Source organism: Ornithorhynchus anatinus, chromosome 3, assembly GCF_004115215.2.
Source record: "Ornithorhynchus anatinus isolate Pmale09 chromosome 3, mOrnAna1.pri.v4, whole genome shotgun sequence".
Taxonomy (NCBI): Eukaryota; Metazoa; Chordata; class Mammalia; order Monotremata; family Ornithorhynchidae; genus Ornithorhynchus; species Ornithorhynchus anatinus.
Genome location: NC_041730.1, coordinates 33395331 through 33409103, shown reverse-complemented (window position 1 = coordinate 33409103; position 13773 = coordinate 33395331). Strand labels below are relative to the sequence as shown.

Below are 13773 nucleotides of genomic sequence, written 5' to 3'. Positions count from 1 at the left end.
CTTCTCAGGGCAGCACATTGCTCTCTGAAGTTGCAGAGCACTATGAACCCCTAAGTAATAATGATAATAACTGTGGTATTTGTTAAGTGCTTACTATGTGCTAAGCACTGTTCTAAGCACTGGGTCGATGCAAAGTAATCAGGTTGTTCCACGTGAGGCTCACAGTCTTAATCCCCATTTTACAGATGAAGTAACTGAGGCACCGAGAAGTTAATTGACTTGCCCAAGGTCACACAGCAGGCAAGTGGTGGAGCTGGGATTAGAACCCACGACCTCTGACTTCCAAGCCCGGGCTCTTGCCACTGAGCCACGTTGCTTCCCCCAAGGCTGAGATGTGGGGAAATGTATGTGTGTGGAGAGGAGAGGGGAGGAAGGGGAATGGGGATCGGGACAGAAAGAGGAGCACCAGGCTGCCAACCATATTCATTGTGATTCAGAGTGGTCCACAGGAGAGAAATCACTTTCCCATCCTGACATGGTAAATCAATCAGTCAATCGATTGTGTTTATGAGAAGCAGCATGGCCAAGTGGAAACAGCATGGGTCTGGAAGCCAGAGGACCTGAGTTCTAACCCCAGTTCTGCCACTTGTCTGCTCTGAGAATTTTGATAAATCACTTCATTTCCCTGCACCTCAGTTCCCTCTTCTGCAAAATAGGATTCAAAGCCTGATCTCCTCCCTACGTAGCCTGGCGCCCAAGTGGCACCGGATTCTAGAAGTAGCATGGCTTAGTAGATAGAGCATGGGCCTGGGAGGCAAAAGGACCTGGGTTATAATCCTGGCTCCACCACATGTCTGCTGTGTGACCTTGGGTACACTTCTCTGGGCCTCAGTTACCTCATCTGTAAAATGGGGTAAAATTAAGATTGTGAGCCCCATGTGTGACAAAGACTGTGTCCAACCTGATTAAGATATATATACATATATATATATAGGTATTTGTTAAGCGCTTACTATGTGCAGAGCACTGTTCTAAGCGCTGGGGTAGATACAGGGTAATCAGGTTGCCCCACATGAGGTTCACAGTCTTAATCCCCATTTTACAGATGAGGTAACTGAGGTACAGAGAAGTTAAGTGACTTGCCCACAGTATCTCCCCCAATGCTAAGAACAGTGCTTGGTAAGTAGTAAGTGCTTATCAAGTACCCTTATTATCTTGTATCTACCCCAGAGCTTAGTGTAGTGCTTGACACATAGAAAACACTTAATAAATATCACAATAATAACACTGAGTGGTTACCATGTGTGGAGCCCCATACTAAATGCTAGGGAGAATACTGTGCAAAAGAGTTGGTCCATTGTATTCCTGCTGGGAAGGAACTTACAGTCTAGTTTCTAGTTTCACTGGGACAATTGAAGAACTGAAAGCCATTTTTTTGTTCTTTTTAGGATTTGGGAGCTAGCTTGCTGAGAGTGAAGAAGAGGGTCTGTGAAATGTGTCCTTGGATGACCCGGGAATAAAAATCTGATATTTTTATTTTCTTTCCTTTCATTATCCAGGTGAGTTCAGGAGAGTGAGCCCCTGCACACGCCTGTCCATGGTACCCCTGGATCCAGACATAGCTTATCAGGGTAATGGGCAGAACATTTTAAATCAGCTGTTTATATGCAAAGCTGAACAGGTTATTGGACCCTGTCCATTTGCATAAGGAACAAAGACATTGGCTAAGTCTCTCTCTCTGGCTCCTCAGGTGACAAAGCTCCATTTTCCCAGTCTATGAAAAAAATGCCTCTAAGCTTAAGAACAATGCAAATCAAGTTGATAGGCCCAATCCTGAAACCCTTCAGTATTATAAGAGACTTGAACAAATGAAGCTTCCTTTTCTGCTATGACTGGAAACAACGGATTGTGAGGAAGAAGGTGGAGGATATGGATGATGAAAGAAAAACCTTTCAACTTATGGTCAGCCAAGTTCAAAGTCAGGGCATTGAGGGCAGGAATTTAAAATGGCCCACCTGCTTGTAAGACTTTCTTTGGCTGATAGGAAATGAACTTGGAGGGGCCTCCAGTCACAGCACCTTGATTATGAAATGCAGAGATTGACTGCCTTCTTATTAGCAGTCCCCTGGTGGGCAAGGACTGTGTCTGTGAGCTCTGTTGTATTGCACTATCCCATGTGCTTAGTACAGTGCTCTGCACATAGTAAGCACTCAGTAAATGCCATTGATTAATTGATTGAAGTCAAAGAAAGGAGCTCTAGGAATATGGGGATAGAAGAGGAAGAAGGGGTTGGAACTGGTCTGAAACAGAGATTTTAAGGGAAGGAAGGTAGGGAAGAATTGTGGGAAAGATGAACTTAAGTGGATGCTATTCATGCAGAATGCTAATAGCAGCAAATTATCCTGTAGTGGTTAATTGGGACTGTGTGTTTGTGTGTGTGTGTTTGTAGCATTACCATGATTTTCAGTCAAAAGTGTGTATTATGTGAAAAGAATTATAACAATATATATCTGCCATGCCCAGATATTAAAGTCATTAAAGCTTCTTTGACAGTGGCTGAAGATGTGTTTTAAGTTAATTTACATTACACAGAGTAGCTATGGGGTGTCTCATAGTAAGTCCTCAAAGCAGCATGAGAAGCAGTGTGGCCTAATAGAGCACAGGCCTGAGAGTCAGAAGACCTAGGTTCTAATCCAGCTCTGCCACTTGTCTGCTGTGTGACCTTGGGCAAATCACTTGACTTCCTTGTGCTTCAGTTATCTCATCTGTAAAATGGGGACTCATGTTTGCCCCATGTGGGACATGGATTGTGTCTAACCAGTTATCTTGTATCTACTCCAGTGCTCAGTACAATGCCTGGCCCAAAGTAAGCACTTAACAAATCCCATAATTTAAACAAACAAACCAAAAAAACCCTTAAAAGCTAGTGTAGAGTGTCCAGTGCAGGAGTGAAATTTTGGTCATTTAAAAAGACAAAAAAATCTCCACAATGGGAGCCTGGCTTACTCTTCAAAAATACTGTTGAAACAATGAAAGAGGATGCAGAAATAGAAGCATTCATAGAATATACACGAAACGTCTACCCGCTAGCCTGCCACAAATTTGCGTATTGAAACTAGATAGTGGGAGTGAGAAGGGATTGTTGGGTGGATGACAGGTGGGAGGGGGAAGATGTGGGAAGGATGCTGTCTAACTGGAAAAGCTTCATTTCCCATGGAAAGACTAAAAATGCCCACTGAATTGTCACTGAGCAAGAGTGAGGCAATGGAATAAAAATTCCTCATTTGCAAAGCTACACTGATAGAGCTCACAGTCCTCACTACAGAGGCATGTTCTCCAAACTTTGCATCTACTTTCTCCTCTTTTTTTCCTGAAAGCTATCTTCCAACAACTTGACTTCCATAGCTCCTAGAGATACCTAGGAATTGTTTTTCCTGGCACCTGAGATTGTGGTATTTGTTAAGCACTTATTATGTGCCAAACACCTCTCTAGACACCAAGGTAGGTACCAGTAAATCAGGTTGGACACAGTCCCTGCCCCACATGGGAATCACAAACTAAGTAGGAGGGAGAAGAGGTGTGCAATTTCCATTTGACATATTAGAAAAACAAGGCACAGAGAAAAATAACTTGACCAAAGTCCCACCTCAGGGGAGTGATGGAGCCAGGATTAGAGTTCCAGGTTCTCTGACTCCGAGTCCCATGCTCTATCCATTAGGTGATGCTGCTTCTTTGAAAAACATTAAGAAACACTCTTTCGCTTCACATTTCCTTTCCATTATTCAATTTTCTCGCTGTGAGTTTTACCTCCTCATTCCAGCAAAATAGAAAGGTGCCAACTGACCTGGATATATTGTCAAACAATAGACACACCCTTTCTCCTTCTGGAAATTCTGGCCTGGGGTTTCATTCAATGGATAGGTGGGGAGCTGGTTTGAGGGTTCATTACCTTTTTTTATGGTATTTGTTAAGCATTTAATATGTACCAGGCGCTGTACTAAGCAACTAAGCATTAGTTGCAAACTAATGAGGTTGGAAACAGTCCCTGTTTCACATGGGGCTCACAGTCTTAATCCCCATTTCACAGATGAGGTAAAAGGAGCACAAAGAGGTTGAGTAACTGCCCATGGTCACACAGCAATCAGGTGGCAGATCAGAATTAGAACCCATATCCCTCTGACTCCCACTCCCATCCACAGTGCTTCTCAAGTTATTACCCGTTTCATCTTTATCTCTGCATTTCTGCTTTGATCTTTCTTCTTTCTCTGCTGTGTAAAGCCCTTCTCCTGCAACCCCTTAAAGCTCTTTGGCAGCACAGCGATAGGATCTATGAGGGGTGGGGAGTCAATCATATTTATTGAGTGCTTACTGTGTGCAGAGCACTGTATTAAGCACTTGAGAGAGTACCATATAACTGAATTGGTAGACAGGTTCCTGCCTATGATGAGCTTGAAGTCTAGAGGGGAGACAGGCATTAATATAAATAAATATTTTTCAGATATGTACATAAGTGCTGTAGAGCTGAGGAAGGGGCAAATAAAAGGTTAAAACTCAAGTACAAAGGTGATGCAGCAGGGAGTGGGAGAAGAGAAAATAAGGGCCTAGTGTCACCCGTTGCCGGGGACAGGTTCTTTCGGAATCGGCGCGGGAGAGAGAGAGAGGCTGGAGATGGAAAACCTGAGTTTTGTATAGAATTTATTCCACGGGGCAGATTGAATTAATTAATTATTTAGACGCGACAGTCGGCCTTCCCTTTTTGGGGGAAGTATGGTGTTAAAGCTTCCCCTTTGGGAGGAATTTGGTGTTAAAGCTTCCCTGATGGGAGGATTACACTAGTATGTTACTCGAGTGTGAGCGGACCAGGGCCCGCCCAGGAAGAGCTCGTTAATGGTTTACTAACAACGTGGTGAGGCGGCTAGTTCCCACCATTTGCGCACCCACTTGGGAGGAATCCACTTAAGCATTCAATCTACTTATGCGCCGACCCCATTTAGGCTTTAGATTTACTTATGCGTTACACACTCGTGCGTTAAACTCACTTGCGCGTTACACTCGCTTGTACACTACCCACTTACGCACTAAACTCACATGTGCATTATACTCACTTATACATTGCCCGCTTATACACTAAGCTCACATATGCGTTACACTCATACATTACCCACTTATGTATTTAACCCAGTTATGTGTTACACTCACCCGTCCCACGACCCCTGTCTCTGTGCGTTGTACCTGGTGGCAGAATGGCGTCTGGTGCTCGGGACAGGGAGAGACACGTGGGTGGCCGTTGCTACCGCTGTGATCTTCCCAGAGAGAGAGACCCGAGCACCAGAGGCAACAGGTATTTATTACCTTGGTTTGGGTGGTCCCCACTTCCTTCCTGTTCAATCTCCGCCCCCTTCTGCTCCCTTCCCTTCCATACCTTATTGGGTGGGCACGGAGGTGAGGGACACCTATCTTCCCGTCCTGCCTCCTCTGGCCAGAGAGGTTACGTCACCAATGGCATTTTGACCTTTGGGTAGCCAGTGCCCAGGTCCACCTTGGCACACCTAGTCAGGGAAGGCTTCTTGGAGGAGATGTGCCTTCACTGAGGCCTTGAAAGTGGGAAGAGTGATAGTTTGTTAAATGTGAAAAGGAAGGGTGTTCCAGGCCAGACTCAGAAACTGGGCAAAACATTGGCGGCAAGAAAAATGAGATCGAGGTACAGTGAGTAGGTTAGTGTTGCAAGAGCAAAGTATGTGGGCTGGATTGTAGTAGGAAATTAGGGAGCTAAGGTAGGATGGGGCAAGGTGATGGAGTGCTTTAAAGTCGATGGTATGGAGTTTCTGTTTGATGGAAAGGTGGATGGGCAACCACTCGAGTCTCTTGAGAAGTGGGGGAAATACGGCCTGAACATTTTTGTAGAAAATTGATCCAGGCAACAGAGTAAAGTAGGGACTGGAGTGGAGAGAGACAGGAGACATGGAAGTTCAGCAAAGAGGCTGATGCGGTAGTCAAGACTAGATAGGATAAATGCTTGGATTGATATGATAGCAGTTTGGAGAGGAAAGAGTAGATTTTAGCAATGTTGAGAAGGTTAAAAAGACAGGATTTGGTGACAGAATGACTATGCAGAGTGAATGAGAGAGTTGAGCCGAGGATAACACAAAGGCTATGGACTTGTGAGACAAGGAGGTTGATTATGCTGTCTACAGTGACAGAAAAGTCATGAGGAGGACAGGATTTAGAATATAAGGCAACAGCCTCTTCCCAAGTTTCCCACCATCCATGACTCCAGGGTCCCACGCTTAGCCTAGTAGAAAAAGCACAGGCCTAGGTGTCAGAAGACTTCTAATCTAAGTTCTAATCCTGGCTACACACTTGCCTGCTGTGAGACCTTGGGCAAGTCATTTAACTTCTCTGTACCTCAATTTCCTCAGATGTAAAATGGGGATTCAATACCTGCTCTTCCTTCTGCTTAGAGTATGAGGCCCATGTGGGTCAGGGATTGTGTCCAGCCTGATTAACCTGTACCTACTTCAGTGCTAAGAGCAGTGTTTGGCACATAATAAGTGCTTAACCAATATTACTATTATTATTATCATTATTTGAGAAATCCATGCAGCAGGGAAGAACAGGAGTGCCTGTGGTGAAACTGGTTCCTAAAGCCTCAGGGGATAAATTTGGGGTTATAGGGTGTGTGGCCAACCAGGTGTGGAAGAAGACCCAGGGGAGCCATGGTGGCAGGAGTGGGCATGAGGTTGGGCCTCAGGGAATGCTCAGAGAATGCGGGGGTGGATGTTTGAAAGATGAAGAGATGGCAAGAAAATTTGTGTCTGAAAGGTTTAGGGGAGGGGCAGTCAGAGCAAGTAAAAAAAAAAAATGGATCAACTAAAGGCTTATTTGGGTGATAGGTGGCAGCGTCAGTCTGGTGCATGGAAGTAGTCAAAGTATTTATTGAGCACCCACTGGATGCAACACATTAAGTTAATTCAATCAAATATGCAGTGATTACTGCAATTGCAAACATGATCCCTGCCCACAAAAAACTTAGTCTCTAGAGGGGGAGACAGATATTAAAATAAATTACAGATTGGGTATTGGCAGAGTATAAAGATATGTACAGAAGTGCTAGGGAACTGGCGTGGGTTGACTATCACGTGCTTAAGAGGTGCAGATCCAGGGTCATAGGTGATGAAGAAAGGAGAACAAATAGGGGTAAATGAGGGCTAAGGGAAAGCCTCTTGGAGATGATATGATGTGAGTAGGGCTTTGAAGATGGGGAGAGTGGTGGTCTGGAAAAGTATCACAGAAGCACAAGACATGTTCCCTATCCACAAAGAGCTTACACTGTACTCTTGTCTTGTCTTATGCTGTCGAGTTGTGTCCGTCCCATAGCGATGATATCGACACATCTCTCCCAGAACAAACCACTTCCATCTACAATCGTTCTGGTAGTGTATCCATAGAGTTTCTTTGGGATAAATATGGAAGTACCTCCTTCCTGCACAGTAAACTTGGGTCTCCGCCCTCGACTCTCTCCTGTGCCACTGCTGCCCAGCATAGGTGAGTTTTGATTTGTAGCAGGTTGTCTTCCACTCGCTAGCCACATTTTCACTCATCCTATCCTGACTGGATTACTGCTTCAGCCTTCTTTCTGATCTCCCAACCTCCTGTCTCTCCCCACTTCAGTCCATACTTCACTGTGCTGCCCAGATTATCTTTCTACAGAAATGTTCTGGGCATGTCACCCTCCTCCTCAAAAATCTCCATTAGCTTCCTGTCAACCTCCATATCAAGAAAAAATTCCTCACTATTTGCTTCAAAGCTCTCCATCATCTTGCCCCCTCTTACCTCACTTCCCTTCTCTCCTTCTGCATCCCAGCCCACAAACTCTGCTCTTCTGGTGCTAACTTTCTCACTGTGCCTCATTCTCACCTGTTCCACCTTCGACCCCTGGTCCATGTTCTACCCCTGGCCAGGAATGCCCTCTCTACTCAAATCTGCCAAACAATCACACTTAACCCCTTCAAAGCTCACCTCATCCAGGAGTCCTTCCCAGACTAAGCCCCACTTTTCCTCAGCTCCCCCTTACCTCCCAGTTCATTCATTCATTCATTCAATAGTATTTATTGAGCGCTTACTATGTGCAAAGCACTGTACTAAGCGCTTGGAATGAACAAGTCGGCAACAGATAGAGACAGTCCCTGCCGTTTGACAGGTTTACAGTCTAATCGGGGGAGACAGACAAGAACAATGGCAATAAATAGAGTCAAGGGGAAGAACGTCTCGTAAAAACAATGGCAACTAAATAGAATCAAGGCGATATACATTTCATTAACAAAATAAATAGGGTAATGAAAATATATACAGCCCCTACTTGCTCTCTTTGCTCAACCACCTCTCCCTGCCCCAAAGCACTTGTGTATATATGTACATATCTATACTTATTTATTTATATTATTGCTGGTTTACTTTTTTGGTGTGTGTATGTCTATAATTCTATTTATTTCTATTGATGCCTGTTTATCTCTTTTGATATCTGTCTCCCCCCTTCTAGACTGTAAGCCCAGTGTGGGCAGGGATTGTCTCTCTTTATTGCTGAATTGTACTTTCCAAGTGCTTAGTACAGTGCTCAAAAAATATGATTGAATGAATGAATAGCTATTGCTCAAGCAAGGAATGGACTGGATATGCCTCTGTTTTACTCTCCCACCTGTAGTTGAGACTGGTAAAGTATTGAAAACTCTCCAGGTGTGACCCTGAGGGGTACACTGTAATAGGAGAGACAAAACTTAAAAATATTTATGCATGGTGGAAGGAGAATAAATAAAACTAAATATATGCATATACACAATTACTAAGGATGCATTTAGATATGAGTGCTAGAGGGAAGCAACATGACCTAGTGGAAAAAACACAAGCTTGGGAGTCAGAGGACCTGGGTTCTAATACCAACTCTACCACTTTCCTGCTGTGTGACCTTGGGCAAGTCACTTAACTTCTCTGTGCCCCATTTCCCTCATCTGCAAAATGAGGATTCAAAGCCTGTTCTCCCTCTACTTAGACTGTGAGCTCCATGTGGGACCTAATTATTTCATATCTACCTCAACGCTTAGTTCAGTGCTTGGCATGTAGTAAGCATTTAACAAATACAACAATTATTATGCTTATTATTATCATTAGAGGTGGCTGTTGGGCTGATAATGATTTTGGTGTGATGGGAATGGGATCTTGCCTACCAACTGTATTGTACTGTATTCTCACAAAACCTATTATACTGCTGTGCATATAGTAAGTGCTCAATAAATACCACTGAAAGGCTTGTTGGATGGGTGGGATTTTAGGAGGGTTGTGAAGATGGGGAGAGTTCTGGTCTGGCAGATTTGGGAGGGAGGGTGTTGCAGGCTGGAGAAGAGAGTGAATAAGAAGATGGGTGAGGGAGAATCCTCATATTACAGGGTCTGGACAAGTAACATCTAGGGTAGACACCCTAGAAAAATTATGGAAGGAGGAGGATACATCTCCTCTACTTTTAATGTTCACTACTCTTAGCACAAATCTCTATGGCATCACCTTTCCCATTGCCAATTTGGAGTCACAACTTTCCCACCCACCTCTTGCTATTCCTGGGCACTGCTGCTTTTTTCCCCCAAAAAGAGCTAAGATGAGGCAGTTGAAAGGAGGAGGAGGGAGTGGGGCACTCAGGTATCCAAATGATTCACCCTGCTTGTGCATCCTGCGACTCTGAGCTCATTTTGTGTGGGCATGAAAATTTCTACATCTGAAAACTGTCTTCAGGCGCTAAACTGTCACCCACCCCCACATAGGGCATAACCCTTGCTGAAGGAGATGAAAAGCACAATTCTCCACTTGCCCCATCCCATCCTGGGATTTTTTTGGCCCCAGCTGCTTGCTGAGTCTTCCCTCCATAAGTAGGATCATTCTCCCTTGTGCATGAATCCTCAGTGTGTGGCTCAGGAGCATAACACAGTGTTCAATCATTTTGGAAAAGTACTTGAGACAAGCTCCTAGAGTGCAGTAGAAACTAAAAAAGGAGGGCATGGCATCCTTATTGACCTCTCTTCTTTCCTCTCCTATTTCATCTCTCCTCTCCCTCCTTTCTCTTTGCCACTCCTCTCTCTATCCCTTTCTCTCTCCTTCATGTCTTCTATACCTTCTCTCTTCCTCTGTCATTTTCTCAGCATCAGGAATTTTTATGTTCTACATCTTTTGTAACTCTTCTTGGCACCCAGGAGATGGGCAACATATATTGTTGACTGACCAACAAATTGGGTAAGAGGGTAAGATTTCAAACAGTTAGCAAAGAGGAGGAAATAGATAACAATCAATAAACGATGACTTGGAAGCAATAAATAGATTCTTAGTCTAAATACATAGCATGAGTTGAGACTAATGCACAACTTGGGCAGATTCCTGCAAAGAAAATTAAGAAGGAGATTTACCACTGGGAATATGTTAGGAATCTCTGGCCAAAAGACTAAGGATAGTCATTTAAACAAAGCAGGAACAGTGAAGGCTGTCCCTACCTCAGATTTCCATGACCTAGTAGAAAGAGCACAGGCCTGAGAGTCAGAGTTGGGTTCTAATTCTAGTTCTGCCATTTGCCTACTCTGTGACCTAGGGCAACTTATTTAACTTATCTCTGCCTCAGTTTCCTGATCAGTAAAGTGAGGATTAAAGACCTCTTCTCCCTCCTACGTAGGCTAGGCTCTATGTGAAACAGGGACTGTATGCACCTGGTTATCTTGATGATTATGGGATTTGTTAAGCACTTACTATGTGTGAAGCACTGTTCTAAGCGCTGGGGGAATACAAGGTGATCAGGTTGTCCCACGTGTGGCTCACAGTCTTAATCCTCATTTTACAGGTGAGGTAACTGAGGCATAGAGAAGTGAAGTGACTTACCCAAAGTCACACAGCTGACAAGTGGCAGAGCTGGGATTAGAACCCATGACATCTGACTCCCAAGCCCGTGCTCTTTCCACTGAACCATGTATCTACCCCAATGCTTAACACAATGCTTGGCACATAGTAAGTGATTAACAAATATCATAGTTATTATTATTGGAGAGAGAGAATGACCCTGGTTATGGAACACTGATAAGATCAAGCCTGACTTCCAGAAACTTCACCAGAAGCAGAATTGGAAAATTCCTGAATGAGTGTGTCTTCTTATAAAGGATACAGTGACTTCCTTTTCCTTAAGGCTGCCAGAACTGCACTGCTTTCCTGGGAGTAAGACTATCATTGGTTTGTTCTTAAGACTTTACTTTCACCCGATGCCTCATAGTTACAGGTTTGATTCCTTAGTTCTTCCAACTTTTTCCCCACCATGTAAAAGATTATCCCACACTTATCCCTGTCCAATTATATATTAAAAAAATTACTGTAACAGTTTCAGAAAGTCTAGAAACTACATATTGAGTGTTCAAGTGACCAATCTGATTTCTCAGCCCTGTTGATGTAGGCTGAGGAACTAACTATAGTCAAGTTTCTGATTCTCTTCTCAAGCTTATACATGCCTCTTCTCCCTCCTACATAAACTGGGAGCCCCATGTGGGACAAGGATTGTCTGACCTGATCAACTTTTATCTACCTCAGAGCTTAATACAGTTCTTAACACATAGTAAGTGCTTAACAGATATGATAATGATGGCAAGAGAAAGTGGATCCTGGGCTTGAACATGGCCAGAGGTCATGGTCAGAGGACATGTGGATAGCTCCTCTGGGCTCCTTGTCAACTCCCAGATGAGGAGCCCCAGCACGAGATAGCCAGAAACAGAGTTGCCAGTCAGCCCCAATTGCTAATTCTCACATGCTATGTAGCCATAGGAGAAATGGTAGTGGAAGAAGAGTCCTTTACCCTGTAGATTAAAAAAAGCATGACTGTTAAATCTACCTCCATTAGGGCTCTGCCTATTTCTCCAGGGGTTCCATATCAGCAGAGTGAATGACATTTCTGCTTAAATTAGAATTTGAATTTAGCAAATTTGTCTGGAAAGTAACCCTGCCCATCTAACATAACCCTGCAGTCCCCACTCCTGCAGGTTTCTTGAACTCTCCCTACCCCCTGAGTTTACACCCTGAAATCAGTCCATTTCCCCAAATTCAATCAGTGACATTTACTGAGCACTTTCTGTGTGCAGAGGATTGAAGTGAGTGCTTGGGAGAGTACAATACAACAGTTAGTAGACATGTTTCCTGCCCACAGGGAGCTTACAGTCTACAGAGGAGCTTCAACCTACAGTCTGCACTGTTCTGGATCTCCCTTTATAATGCTTACTTATATTTAATAATAATAATAATGATGTTGGTATTTGTTAAGCACTTACTATGTGCCGAGCACTGTTCTAAGCACTGGGGTATATACAAGGTAATCAGGTTGTCCCACGTGAGGCTCACAGTTAATCCCCATTTTACAGATGAGGGAACTGAAGCACAGAGAAGTTAAGTGACTTGCCCACAGTCACACAGCTGACAAGTGGCAGAGCCGGGAGTCGAACCCATGACCTCTGACACCAAAGCCCAGGCTCTTTCCACTGAGCCTTGCTGCATATTTCCTTTTTGACTCTAGAGCATTGGATCCTGCTGAAGCTGAGGCTGTCCTGGCATCTTCTCTGCCTGGCAGTCTTCTCTCCCTGGGGCTGCAAATTCGGGAAGAGAAGGCAGGGGTCAAGACAGGACTGGGTAAGCCATCAGAGTGCTAGGAGGTGGTGGAGGGTGCTGAGATAAGAGGCTCTTCTCCACTCTGCCACCTTCTTCCATCATCACCACCTGCTCTCTCCTGATCTCACTCCTAAACTGCCTCAAAATTTAACAACCATGGTGAGGGAAGGCAGCAGGGAGGCCTTGAGTTGTGGGGTCTGCTGTGCTCTGATACATTCAAGTTGCAGAGAGGAAAATAATGATAATAGTACTGATGGTATTTGTGAAGGGCTTAGTGGGCCAGGCACTGTACTAAGAGCTGTGGTAGATACAAGCAAATCAAGTTGGACACAATCCTGGTCCCATGTGTGGCTCACAGTCTCAATCCCCATTTTACAGATGAGGTAAATGAGACACAGAGAAGTGGAGTGATTTGCCCAAGGACACAGCAGACAAGTGGCAGACCCAGGATTAGAACCCATGACCTTCTGACTCCCAGGCCTGAGCTCTATCCACTACGGGATGTGGAATTGAATGGGGTACTGGGAGGCCAGGGAAATGGTGAGGGAGAGAAAGGGGGTGGGGATGCAAGTTTGGGGTTCAGAAAGACACAGAACCCCAGAACCCCAACGTAGCTCTACTAGAAAAGGGTCAGAGGCATAACTTGGGAGGCTCCTAAAGCAGAGCAAGTCAGCCCTCTGACGGACAACTTGCAAGATCTGAGGTGATGGGGTTTGTGGTAAAGCAGAGACACCATGCTTACTTCCTGGTGTAAGGAAGAGCTTGAGTTAGGGAGACAAGCATCTCTTGTTATGCAACTGATTCCAGCTGGGGAATGAGAATGATCTGAAACCACCTCCAGGTTCTCCTGCACCAGGAAGATGGTGATCACACCTGGTGCCCCCAAGGCAGGGAGGGTAAACAAGAAAAATGGGGTGTCCTGGGGGTGGTAGGAGGAGCCCTCGGCCTGAGTTTCAAGGATTGTGCAATGCGAAGGAAGATTCTAGTTATGTGGGAGGGAGCATTGTGTCAGATACTGCATACTCCCAAGGGATCTGCCAGATTATTGATCGTGGGAAGTGGAAAAGAGTAATAACTCCAGGGAATTTATAGTGGGGAATGGGGACAGAATTATCTTCAAGAAACGGGCAAAGGCTGACTGCGTATCTATGAGGATTAAACCAG

At 44.6% G+C, this 13773-nt stretch overlaps 1 long non-coding RNA gene across 1 annotated transcript in view; it reads left to right on the top strand.

Moving 5' to 3' along the window:
* LOC120638247 overlaps positions 1–13773 on the top strand; it is a 70602-nt gene that overhangs the window by 29128 nt on the left and 27701 nt on the right. The window contains exon 3 of the long non-coding RNA XR_005659808.1: positions 1389–1499. This is a non-coding gene — a long non-coding RNA (uncharacterized LOC120638247). The remainder of the gene's footprint in view (positions 1–1388; positions 1500–13773) is intronic.